This window comes from Gossypium hirsutum, chromosome D04 (assembly GCF_007990345.1).
Source record: "Gossypium hirsutum isolate 1008001.06 chromosome D04, Gossypium_hirsutum_v2.1, whole genome shotgun sequence".
Lineage (NCBI taxonomy): Eukaryota > Viridiplantae > Streptophyta > Magnoliopsida > Malvales > Malvaceae > Gossypium > Gossypium hirsutum.
In genome coordinates, this window is record NC_053440.1 from 19,701,215 (window position 1) to 19,713,879 (window position 12,665).

Sequence of the window (12,665 nt, forward strand, 5' to 3'; positions counted from 1 at the left end):
ATTAAACAAAAGAATGGTTTAAATGGACAGCCATGTGTAGCCGAATATTGGGTTGACTTGGTCTCCAATTTGGATGGTTTTGTAATCTAGCAAAGCTATCAGACCTATCTAGAATAAATCAACAAGTTAGAGGACCAAAGAATAAAATTTATCTAATTTAATTAATTAATTAAAACCCAAATTATTAATGAAATATTTTAAATTAATTATTAAATATAATTTTATATTTTATTATTTAATTTAATCATGCATGGCCCACTATATATCCTAAAAAATATAATATATTCAAATTAATATAAAATAAGCCATTTATTGCATAAAAACTATATAATAAAGCATAAAATCACTTTTTAATAATTTCTATGTCCTAATTTCATATTTTCACATATTTCATTAATATATTAGACAATTACTTAGTTTTAACAATGAATTTAAGTAAAAAGGTGATAAATTACATAGGAAAAATCCTATATATTTTTCTGTTTACAAGTACTCTTGATTCAAAAGGGTCGAAATACACAGCTAAAAATGAGGTTTTGAAGATTTCTAAAGGTTCCCTCATTGTGATGAATGGGCAGAGAAAGACTGCCAAATTATATGTTTTGCAAGGTTCTACTGTTACTGGTGATGCAGCTGTCGTATCCTCTTCCTTATCAGATGATGATATTACTAAACTTTGGCATATGCGCCTAGGGCATATGAGTGACAATGGCAAGGCAGAATTGAGCAAAAGAGGACTTATTGATGAGCAAGTAATTTGCAAATTGAAGTTCTGTGAGCACTGCATTTTTCAAGCAAAAGAGAGTTCGATTCACTAGAGGAATCCATAACATGAAGGGAATGTTGGGGTATATTCATTCTGATCTGTGGGGTCCATCCAGAGTGCCTTCAAGAGGTGGAGCTAATTATATGCTAACTTTTATTGATGATTGTTCTAGAAAAGTGTTGGCATTCTTCTTGAAACAGAAAAACAATATGTTTTTAACATTTAAGTCTTGGAAAACTATGATAGAAAAATAGACGGGAAAACAAATAAAATACCCTTGCACAGACAATGGCTCAGAGTTCTATTCTGACGAGTTTAATAAATTGTGCAAGTCAGAAGGGATCGTGAGACACTTGACAGTTCGTCACAACAAAATGACGTTGTAGGACGAATGAACAAAATGATCATGGAGAAGGTTCGATGTATGTTGTCAAATGCCAACCTACCAAAGTCATTTTGGGCCGAAGCAGCCTCTACTACATGTTTTTTGATCAACTGATCTCCATCCGTTGCCATTGAGAAAAAGACTCCACAAGAGGTTTGGTTTGGTAATCTTGTTGACTATTCTGATTTAAAGATCTTCGGGTGTCCTGCGTATGCTTATGTTGATGATGGAAAATTGGAACCGAGATACATTAAATGTGTTTTTCTTGGTTATAAAGCTGGTGTAAAAGGGTATAAGTTATGATGTCCTGAAAATAGACAAGTTGTGATTAAGAGAGATTCTTTTGTTGAAACTGCTATGCTACCTAACGTTTCTCTTAAAGACTCTTCCAATAAAGAAAATCAAAAGCAGGTGGAGCATCAAATTAATCCAGAATCTACAACAGAGTTGACTCCTCAAGCCAGTACAAAAATTCAGAATAGAGTTGCTTCTTCACCACAATACTCTATCGCCAAAAACATAACTAGAAGAGAAATTAAACCTCTAAAAAAGTATGTCGAGGCTGATCTAGTTGCTTATACTTTAAATGTGGCTGAAGATATAGATGCAAACCAAGAGCGATCTAATTATTTTGAGGCGGTTAGTTGTGAAGACTCAAAAAAGTGGATGATTGTTATGCAATAGGAGATGTAATCACTCCACAAAAATAAAACATGGAATCTTGTGAAACTTCCTAAAGGTAAAAATATTGTTCATTGTAAATGGGTGTTTAAAAAGAAAGAGGGGACTCTAGGAGTTGAAGAACCCAGATATAAAACAATGCATGTTGCAAAGGGTTATAGTCAAATTCCAGAAGTGGACTTCACAGATGTGTTCTCCCCAGTTGTGAAGCATAGTTCAATTCGAGCTTTGTTCAGTATTGTGGCCATGCATGATTTGGAGCTTGAACAGTTAGATGTAAAACCTGCATTTTTGCATGGAGAACTTGAGGAGGATTTTTACATGCAACAACTAGAGGGTTTTACAGTCTCAGAAAAAGAGGACTATGCTTGCTTGCTGAAAAAGTCCCTTTACAGTTTGAAACAGTTACCAAGATAGTGGCATAAGAGGTTTGATTCCTTTATGACTTCTCAAGATTTTAAAAGAAGTAGCTTTGACAGTTGTGTTTACTTTAAGAAAAATAGTGATGGTTCTTTTGTGTATCTATTCCTTTATGTTGATGACATGTTGATAGCAGCGAAAGATAAAGGAGAGAAAAGAAAAGTCAAAACTGAACTAAGTGAAGAATTTGAGATGAAATATTTGGGACCAGCAAAGAAGATACTTGGTATGGAGATTCTTAGAGATAGAAAAGCAAGTAAATTGTACCTACGTCAGAAAGGGTACATTGAGAAAGTTCTTTGCAGATTCAATATGTAGAATGCTAAGCTAGTTAGTACTCCTTTAGCAGCCAATTTCAGACTTTCATTGGCTTGGTCTTCACAAGCAGATGATGAGATTGAGTACATGTCACATGTTCCATACTCTAGTGTAATGGGATCTCTTATGTATGCTATGGTTTGTTCATGTTCATATTTATCATATGCAGTTAGTGTAGTTAGCAGATACATGGTGAATCTCAGTAAAGTACATTGGAAAGCAGTTCTGTGGATTTTAAGATACTTATGAGGTACTACTGATGTTTGCTTACAATTTGGAAGAACTAGAGATGGAGTCATTGGGTATGTTGATGTTGATTTTGCTGGAGACCTTGATAGAAGAAGATCTCTCACAGGTTATGACTTTACAATCAGAGGTTGTGCAATTAGTTGGAAAGCCACTTTGTAAACTACAGTTGCTTTGTCTACCACTAAAGCTGCGTACATGGCGGTTACTAAGGCTTGTAAAGAAGCTATTTGGTGGAAGGGACTCTTTAGTGAACTCAATGAAGACCTTTAAATCAATACAGCTTTTGTGACAGTCAGAGTGTCATTTTCCTTACAAAAGATCAAATGTTTCATGAGAAAACAAAACACATTGATGTTCTGTATCATTTTGTTCGTGATATTATTGTTCGTGGTGATATTGTTGCGAGCAAAATTAGTACTCATGAAAATCCTGCAAAGTTGATGACTAAGTCACTTCCTATAACCAATGTTGAGCATTGCTTAGACTTGATTGGTGTTCATAGTTGAAGTTAAACCCTTAAAGGGTTTTATGGAAGAGGTGGAGAACTTGTTCGTTAAGAGTTCGCGATGAAGAACTTGTTCATTGAGAATTCGTGTCAAGGTGGAGATTGTTAGAATTAAGTGACCTTAATCCTTATTTAAATAAAATACAGTGGTAAAATAAAATAAATGTAAAAGCCCAATTGAACTATACTTCTTTTATTTTATTTTAGAATATGGTTTTTTAAAACTTATTAAGCTCCATCTATTTGATATTGATTAGAATAAGGTGTTTCAATCTTACTACACTCCTATTAGAATATGGTTTTACAAGCCTATAAACAGACATAGTCTACTTCTCTTGTAATTATTCGAATTTGACATAGTGAATTTTCTTCTCCTTCGTCTGTGGTTTTTTTCCCAAAAGGGTTTCCACGTAAAAATCTGTGTTCTTTATTTTATTTCTCTTTTCTTTGTGATATATTGTCATTACCGACATTCTATTTTTACAAATTGGTATATGAATATTGGGAAAAATGAGATTTGCTATGCTTGATTTTATTGATGCTAAAATTGCTTAGCAACATGCTTTTACTTGCATATTAACATCCTAAATTAACTGATTAAACAACAAATTTTATTCCTTTTATGTATGATTATATTGGCAACAGTGCATGGTGGATCCATTGGACAAAGTTGGCATGCCATAGGATTTGTTAGTACGCACCATTATTTGCGATATTGTGAGCATATGGCTCTTGGTGGACTGATTTGTTTGGAGTAGATAAGGGAGTGTTCAGCTTGAGTCTCCACTCATCGGGTTATCTGAGGCGTTATAAAGGAGCGTGCGGCTTCGGCCCGCTTAATTCTGAGGATTGTATTTGATTTGTGGGAATTTGGAGATCCGTTTATCCAATGTATGATTACACATTTACTTATTGCCATGGATGTATTATGCCAATATAATTGATTAATTGTGCCAATATAATTGAATGATTATGTGTTAAAAGATGATTTTTCATGCCATGGAAAAATTTATTCTTAATTTTTACAATAGAATGTGATGTTATGGTGAAATGTTTAGATGTTGTGACTAAAAAATTAATGTTTAATTGCTTTGATTTATGCATGATTGGGTGCAAATTACTTGATGTTTTTACTATCATTCACTGAGCTTTTTAAGCTCATACCCTTACATTTCATGCAGAGAATTTCTGGTCGTAGGGAGTCGAGAAGCGAGTGCAAGGGCGATCCAAAAAAAAGGCTTGGTAGTGGCTTAAGAAATTTACTTTAGAGAGTATATAGGGGCATTGTGATGCTTTTGGGACTAGTGTTATTTTACTTGTAATAAACATTGGACATTGAATTTTGGACTTTAATTTTGGTGGTTTTATTATTGTTTCAATACAAGATTTTAGGTCTAATTGATGTTTGATTTATGGTATGTTAATGAGTGTTCATACAGTGGTTGATAATACAGTGTATGAAACATGTATTTTATACTAAAAGTTTTTAATTCAAGCTTACCATGGACTGGATTGCTTGCGACTAAGGTATGTAGCTTGTTTGAGTTAATTGGGGTTTGCTAAGCGAGTAATTGAGTGTTAAATTTTGATTAATTGTTTTATATTTATTGTAAATAAATTAAATTAAAGATGTGTGGATGTTTATGGTAATTAATTGTAGCTATTTCAAGTTTAATGGGTAAGTAAAATATGGAAAATCAGATAATTAAAAAGAAATTCTTGACAAAATAGGTGTAGTAGTTCGCACACGAGCATGTGGGTTTTTGCGGGGTTGGATTTTTGGTTTTTGTAATTTAGTATTCTAATTTGCTTAATTTATAATTTAGTCCCAAAACTTGATTAGATTAATTGAAGTCTTTAATGATAGGGAAACTTACTAATATTTTAGGATTAGACTTGTAGTTGTCAATATTTGGTAGAAACACTCTTAATTTTTAATTTAGAAAATATACTAAAAGTTTGTAAAAGTTACGATTTAGCCCTTAATAATAAAACTTGTATTAGAGATAGTAAATGAACTTGAATTAAGTTGAAATTTTTAAAGCTTGCATAATTTGACTAAACGAAGGTTGATAACTATTTAGAAATAAATCGAGATAGTTTAACCTTGGTGGTATAATGACCAAAATACCCATAGGTTTAAACATTTAGAAAAAGTTTTAAAATGGTTCACAAATTGCTTCTGTATTAATAAATGGTAGTTAATTAGTCATAAATGTGGTGTTATAAGGTTGGGGTGTGTGTTGGGTGGTCATTATCTGGAGAGTCACTTTGGTGGCTAATGTAACGCTTCAAATTCGGGCCGGTCCATCCCAATCGGGATTGGGGTGTCATAACTCTGTTGGATCATTTTTAATTCCGTCCATTTATCTTAACTCTTTTGTTCTTTGCTTTAATGTCCTTTGAATTTCAGGATCAAAACAATGTTTTCTATCCTCTTGAGTACTTCTTCTCATGCACTATTACAAACTTGAAAAATAAAATAAAATACTAATTAAGTACTCTAACAAAAATAACAAGAATAATAAAAAATCATCTTTTCACCAATATTGTCGATCCCCGGCAACAGCACCAAAAACTTGTTGCATGTAAATAACTAATGCAATTGTGCAAGTATACATGTCATTCAAGTAATAAAGAGATAAGTAAGTATCGTCTCCATAGGGATCGAAACTGAGTAAGTCATTATAATCCTAGTGACTATATTGAATAATAGGAAATATTCTCAAGTTGAATAATATGTTGAATAATGAATTAATGAAATCAAATGCAAAAAAAACCAAAGAATTGATATGGCAAATAAAATGCTATGGAAAATTACAGAGAAAAGCAAGAGTGTTTCTATTGCTGAATGAATAAGGTTGGAACTATTTAGGTGAAATTTTCATATCAAAATAATGCCATGGAAAAAAATTATCTAATCTACTGCCCAGAGAATCACTACTGTGATCTACCTATGTTGATAGCTAGATCTTAAGCTAGAAATCTAAGTTACTGTATGTCTACAAAACTCTATATTAATAGCCATAATGATCGTTCTTCTCTGTAGAACTCTGGATTAATAACCATAATGAATGTTCTTCTCTGTACAGCTCGCAACATCTATGTCTAGAGTGCTACGAATATTCTATCTTGTATTCATTTGCATCAAATGATTCAAGATCCAATATAATTAACCTGTTCAGAATTAAAAATACTTAAGAACACAACACACAATCAACTATGTCTAGAGCTTGCATGCTTGTATTTAAAATAAGAATAAATTGAATGAAATACAAATATAAGAAATCTCTAATCATGGGCATTAAATGTGATAAAAAATTTACCCAAAATAACTCCATCAACATTCTCAAATAAGTTCGAACCACAAAAATCGGGAAAATAAAGCAGAAATGTAGAAATTTCTCACCACATTCTAGCTCATTTCTAATCTTTAGATTGCTCATGAACCTAGGGTAGATGTATTTTCCTTTTGTTCACACCTGTGCTCTGCTTTCTTAGCTACTACCCTTCTTTCTATAGAATTTTCCAATGGAGTTCATCTCTTCCCAGAGAGAAAATTGCTGTCACTAATTTTCTTTTCTCACACAAATTATACTCTCCCCTTTCCTCTTCTCTCTCCTTCTTTTATTAGGTAGATCCGTTCCACCTCAACACATATTTTTCATTCCTCTTTACAAGTTGGTTTTTCTGGTACATGCACAGTTGGAAGAGAGTGACGTGGTTAGAGTGTTGAGTCATCTTCCCAGAATTGCCATGGCAATTCTGTTGGCAATCAATCTTACCATTTGTCACGGTAATGTTTCATTTTCCTTATTTTCCTTATTCATCTTCTTCCTCTTCTTTCTTTCCTTCTTCTTCCTATAGTTGTGTTCACACAAAACTACACATTTCCTCCCCAAGTGACAAAAGTAACAAATAATGACCATTATAGCACAATCCAAGCTTTGTTATGCAATGTTCTAAAATTATCCTAAAAATGCAGATGTATTTACTTAAATATAGACAATTAATTCCATTTAGAGGCCTGAATATAACTATTTTCAAGAGTTATCAGCTACTATGAATGCCAAGTTGAGAAATGATATTACATATTTTCGGTAGATGGAGGACGAGAAGATATATGAAGCTTGGGAACGATTGAAGGAGTTAATTCAGAAGTGTCCCATGCATGAATTCCAACACTCGACTCAAATGGAGATGTTTTAAAACGTGTTAAATACGCACACAAGGATGGTAGTTCATGCGTCTGTTAATGGTACGTTGTTGGAAAAAACTTATAATAAAGCATACGAGATCTTGGAATACATTTTCAATAACGATTATCAGTATCTAACCACGAGATTTGGGATGAGTAAGAAAGGTGCCAGTACTGTCGAGCTTGATGAAATCACTTCGTTAATGGCCCAGGTATCTCCTCTATATAATATGGTTAAAACCACGAAAAATCTAACTATAGTCCATGAGATGAAATCAATAGAGTTGTCATGTGTTTATTGTAGGGAAAATCATGTGTTTGACGAATGCCCATGAAACCTAGCATCATTATACTACATGGGTAATTCTAATCAAAATAGTAATCCATATTCCAACACCTACAATTCAGTATGGACGCAGCATCCAAATTTTAGTTGCAGTAACCAAGGTGTAGGAAATTTCAACAATGTCATAAGATAGAATGTCAACAATGCACCACCTGGTTATTTTCAACCTATGTCGAGGCAAAATACTCAATACGATGAAGCATCATCTTTTACTTCTATTGAAGTTTTGTTAAAGGAATATATGACCAAGAACGATGTTGTAATTCAGAGTCATGCTACATCTCTCCGAGCGCTTAAAAATTAAGTGGGGCAAATAGAAAATGCTCTAAATTCAAGGCCACAAGAAGTATTGCCAATTGATACCAAGAATTAAAAAACACAAGGGAAGGAGTAGTGCAAGGCTATCACCCTTAGAAGCGGGACTCAGTTGAGTGATGTTGTTCATGATGCCACAACAGAAGAGGATAATATAAGTAACAACAAGGTAAAGATCCTAAAACCATTTGAAAAGCATACTGCATCTAAAAAGGGTAAGCAAAAGAATGATGTGGTAGAAGTAGATCAGGCTGCCAACAAAAATTCCAAATCAAAACAATATCAGCAAAAAGAAGGATGACCACCTCGACCTTTTCCTCAGCGATTCCATAATTCCTAACAAGATGCTTAGTTTTGAAAGATTTTAGGAGGTTTTGAAGCAACTCCAAATTAATATACCACTAGTCAAAGTTTTGGAGCAAATGCTCAATTACATGAAATTCATGAAAGACATACTATCAAAGAAACACATATTGGGAGAATTTGAGGCAATTGCTCTTACTAAAGGGTGTACAAAAATGTTGATGAATAAGCTGCCTCCAAAGTTTCACTATCCCATGTTCAATTGGAAATCATTATGTGATCTAAGCACAAGTATAAATCTAATACCTATGTCTATTTTCAAGAAGCTAGGATTTGGGAAAGCGAGACCTACCACAGTGACGTTGCAATTGGCTGACCGATCTTACGCCCATCTAGAAGGTAAAATTGATGATGTATTTGTAATGGTGGATGAATTTATCTTTCCTGAAGATTTTATCATTTTAGCATGTCAAACTAACCATGATGTACCAATTATTCTTGGAAGATCATTTCTTACTACTGGCAAGACCCTAATTGATGTGCAAAAAGGCAAGTTAACCATGGGAGTGAATGATCAACATGTTATTTTTAGTGTGTTTGATGTGTTAAAGTGCATGGATGAGAATGAGGAATGTCACGCCATTGACTTGATAGATACAATAGTGGACAAATTCTCAAAATTTTACTACGATAATTCTAATAGTGAAGATGATTTGATGTAGCAAGGTGACACAATAAGTTTTGAAGAGCTTGGTGAATTTATGGAAGCCCAGCAGATAGTGGATAGGCCAGGAGAGAAATTTGAATCCCTGGATTTATCAGATCAATCTTTCAAGCCTCCTAAACCATCTGTAAAGGGATCTTTCGTAAAAGAGTTAAAGCCTCAGCCACAATATTTGAATTATGCATATTTGGGAAATAATAATACTTTGCCAGTTGTAATTTTTACTAAGCTAACACCTGAGCAAGAGGATAGGTTATTAGAAGTGTTACGATGAACTAAAAGAGCACTAGGTTAGACCCTTGCCAATATAAAGGGAATTAGCCCTACATTTTGTATGCACAAAATTTTGTTGGAAGATTTCCGTAGCAAATCCATTGAATAGTAAATATAACTAAATCCAATTATAAAGGAAGTTTTCAAGAAAGAAATTATCAAGTGGCTTGATGCTGACATCATTTATCCAATTCCAAACAGCTCGTGGGTAAGTCCTATGCAATGTGTACCCAAGAAAGGGGTGCCACGGTAGTAAGTAATGACAACAATGAGCTCATATCGACTCGTACTATTACGGGATGGAGAGTGTGTAGGACTACTACAGGCTTAACAAGGCAACTCGGAAGGATCATTTTTTTCCCTTTCATTGATAAAATGTTGGACAAATTAGGTAAGGCTTTTTATTGCTTCCTAGATGGTTATTCAAGATATAATTAGATTGCCACAGCACTTGAAGATCAAGAGAATACAACTTTCATGTGTCCATAGGGTACTTTTACATTTAGGCGAATGTCGTTCGGGTTATGCAATACCCTGGCAACTTTCCAGCACTGCTTGATGGCCATATTCTCGGACATGAATGAATATTTCCTTGAATTTTTTATGGATGACTTCTCTGTGTTTAGAAATGATTTTGAAGATTGCTTAAGGAATTTGGAGATGGTTTTATGCCGTTATGATGAAATGAATCTAGTATTAAATAGGGGAAATGCGATTTCACGATCCGTGGAGGCGTTGTCCTAGGACATAGGGTGTCACAGTGAGGAATTAAAGTAGATAGAATGCAAATAGAACTGATCAAAAATTTCCACCGCCCATTACTGTTGAGGGGATTAGAAGTTCTCTAGGACACAAAAGATTTATCAAGGATTTTTCAAAAATCTCTAAACCTTGTGTACTGTACTTGAACATAATAAACCTTTTAATTTTGATGATCAATGTTTACAGGCTTTCGAGGAACTCAAGAAGCAACTTGTAGCAACATCGATTGTGGTTGCTTCAGAATGGACATTGCCCTTTGAACTCATGTACGACGCTAGTGATTATTCTTTGGAAGTAGTGTTGGGTCAAAAGAGAAACAAGGTACTACATGCAATATATTATGCTAGTAGGACATTGACAGAGGCTCAGCTTAATTATACCTCTACAGAGAAGGAATTACTGGTAGTGGTCTTTGAATTCAACAAATTTCAGTCCTATTTAGTTGGAACAAAGGTCACAGTCTATACAAATCTCTCCACTATTAAGTACTTGGTACGGAAGAAAGATGACAAGCAAAGTTTGATTAGATGGATACTCTTGTTAAAAGTGTTTGATTTGGAAATTAGATATTAGAAGGAAACTAAAAATCAAGTGGCTGACCATTTCTCAAGAATAGAATCGAGAAATGAAGATGAAAGCAAGAAACGTATTAAGGAAGAATTCCCAGATGAATAGTTGTTCATTTCCAAGGCATTACCTCGGTATGCCGACATAGTAAACTTCTTAGTAAGTGGTGTAATGCCACCTGACTTCAATGCTCATAAAAGACGAACATTTCTTCACGATGCCAAACAATATTATTGGGATGAACCATTTCTATTCAAGCATTGTGCAGATCAAATAATTCGGAAGTGTGTCCCCAACGATGAGATGCATAGTATCTTACAATGTTGTCACTTTGCCCCATATGTAGGACATTTTGGAGGAATGAAAATAATTACCAAGGTATTCTAGTCAGGATTCTATTGGCCAAGTTTATTTAAAGGTGCTCATGAATTTTATAGGTCGTGTTACCGTTGTCAGAGAACAAGAAATGTGTCTAGGAGATAGGAAATGTCGTTGCGAAGTATATTGAAGATTGAACTATTTGATGTATGGGGAATTGACTTTATGGGTTCGTTTCCACCATCCGTGGGCAAGCTATACATACTTTTGGCAGTATGCTATGTTTCTAAGTGGGTATAAGCAGTAGCCCTAACCTCTAATGATGCTAAGTCGGTATTGAAATTTTTGCATAAGAACGTTTTCACACTATTTGGTACATCGAGAGCCATTTTCAGTTACAAAGATCATATTTTGATTGCAAACTGATAGCCAATGCCTTGCGCAGGTATGGGGTGAAACATAGAATTGCCACGGTATATCACCATCAGACGAATGGCCAAGCTAAAATCTCTAATTGAGAAATTAAACAAATTAAACAAAAGTGGTGAATCCATATCGAAAAGACTGGTCTACTAGATTGGATACAACTTTATGGGTGTACCGAACTACATTTAAAACACCATTAGGGATGTCCCCTTTTAAACTTGTTTATGGTAAACCATGTCATTTACCTATTAAATTTGAGCATAAAGCATTTCTAGCGATTAAGAAGCTGAACATGGATTGGGCTACTACTGGGGGTAAGAGATTGCTAGAATTGAATGAGATGGAAGATTTTCGAATACAAGCATATGAGAATGCTTATTTGCATAAGGAAAATACAAAGTGATGGCATGATTCCAGAATTTTGCCAAGGCAGTTTGAACTTGGACAATAGGTATTATTGTTCAATTCCAGGCTCAAATTATTTCCTAGTAAGTTAAAATCTCGATGGTCAGGACCTTTTGAAGTAATTTAATTGTATTTGCATGGTGTTGTTGTTGTTAAAGACCTAAGAATAGGGACTACATTCAAGGTTAATGGACAATGCTTGAAGCATTACTGGGTGCTCCTATAGAGCATAACAAGCAAAGCATTAGCCTTCGTGATGTTTCAATATTTTGTTTTATTTCCCATTGTTATTTTTATTTTTATTCTTTTTATTTTTAATACAATTTCATTTCTATTTCTTTTATTAATATGAACATGAGCAGAATAAAAGAAGCAGGATTTGTTAGTGTGTACTAAGTAGTAGTTTGCCGCAACATGACAGAGAAATGTTATGCCGTGACAAAGTGACTGATGAGGTGTTAATAAAAGAGTTAACCAGTTAGAAAATTCTGAGGGTAAGATTTTTAGGCAGTTGCATTTAGTGAATATTGGAAAACCTAAAGTATGAAGCAAACAATGTAGGGCTCGGTTATTTCATTTTTTCCCACCTCTATGACTGCACAGGATCAAGCAATCGGTCAATTAATCGATGAACTAACAGAGATCGACTTAGAAGGTGAGGAATTTGACCTACTGAAAAGGAAGATGTGATACAAAGTCAGTGC

The 12,665-nt window shown here is 34.2% G+C and overlaps 1 non-coding gene across 1 annotated transcript; it reads right to left on the reverse strand.

Moving 5' to 3' along the window:
- Positions 1–7,395: 7,395 nt before the first annotated feature.
- LOC121216573 (small nucleolar RNA R71) lies at positions 7,396–7,502 on the reverse strand. The gene has a single exon (XR_005912754.1). It is a non-coding gene; the product is annotated as a small nucleolar RNA R71 (small nucleolar RNA).
- Between the last annotated feature and the right edge of the window lie 5,163 nt (positions 7,503–12,665).